Here is a 1,015-nt window from a genome sequence, read left to right on the forward strand (position 1 = left end):
TTCTAAAAGCCCACAGAAGCCAAGGTTTATTATAGGAAAAGCTAACTGGGACATATTTGGAACGACTGCTTCCAGACTTTGCGCGGACCGTCCTTGCACTCTCAATATCAGCAGGGAAGTTGCCACAATTACAAAAATCATTCGCATATCAGCCCATCTGTCTATTCCACAAACCAATCCCAAAGGTCATAAAAAGATCGCGCTCCACTGGTCCTCTGAACTATCGCAATTACGAAGCGAAAAAAGATTTCTTTGGACGGAATATAAGCGAACAAGGTCAAATTCAAATTTAATGCTATACAAAAAGGCAAATTCGATCTTTAGGAAAAAATTCAAACAATCCAAAAGGGAGTGCTTAAACAAATTCTCCGAGTCCATTAACCATCAAACAAATCCAAACAGAGCATGGTCCGATATTAAATGACTTTCTGGCACTAATCCTCAATCGCATATTACTTCAATTAATAGCGAACATGGCCCTGTCGTTGACCACAAGCAAATAGCAAATCACTTCGCAAAGTACTGGTCCAATTATTCACACGATTCAAATTTCCACCCTACTTTCCTTTTAGAGAAGAACAAATACCTCAACAGTAGTTCCAAGAGTTCCCCTGCAACTTCTAGCATAACCGACTGCAAGATCAATAACATTGATTTCGAATCAACTCTATCTTCTTTAAGTGGGAGAACTCCCGGGGCTGACAGAATATCATATCCTATGTTGCAACACTTACACCCATGTATGAAGACAAGATTGTTAATGCTATATAGCAACATCTTAAGCCAAGGTACGTTTCCTCAGGCTTGGAAGCACGCAGTCGTTGTCCCCATTCCAAAATCTGGCAACCCCTCAACAGAAACTTCAGGTTTAAGGCCTATTTCTTTACTGAATTGCCTGGGAAAACTACTCGAAAAAATTATAGCCAGACGTATTTCGTGRCATRCCKTAACCAATAATTCCATGAGCCCTCAGCAAATGGCTTACAAGGACGGGCAAAGCACCATTGATGCTTTG

The sequence above is a fragment of the Bactrocera latifrons genome, unplaced genomic scaffold, assembly GCF_001853355.1.
Source record: "Bactrocera latifrons isolate USDA-ARS-PBARC rearing strain unplaced genomic scaffold, ASM185335v1 scaffold_273, whole genome shotgun sequence".
NCBI classification, from domain to species: Eukaryota; Metazoa; Arthropoda; class Insecta; order Diptera; family Tephritidae; genus Bactrocera; species Bactrocera latifrons.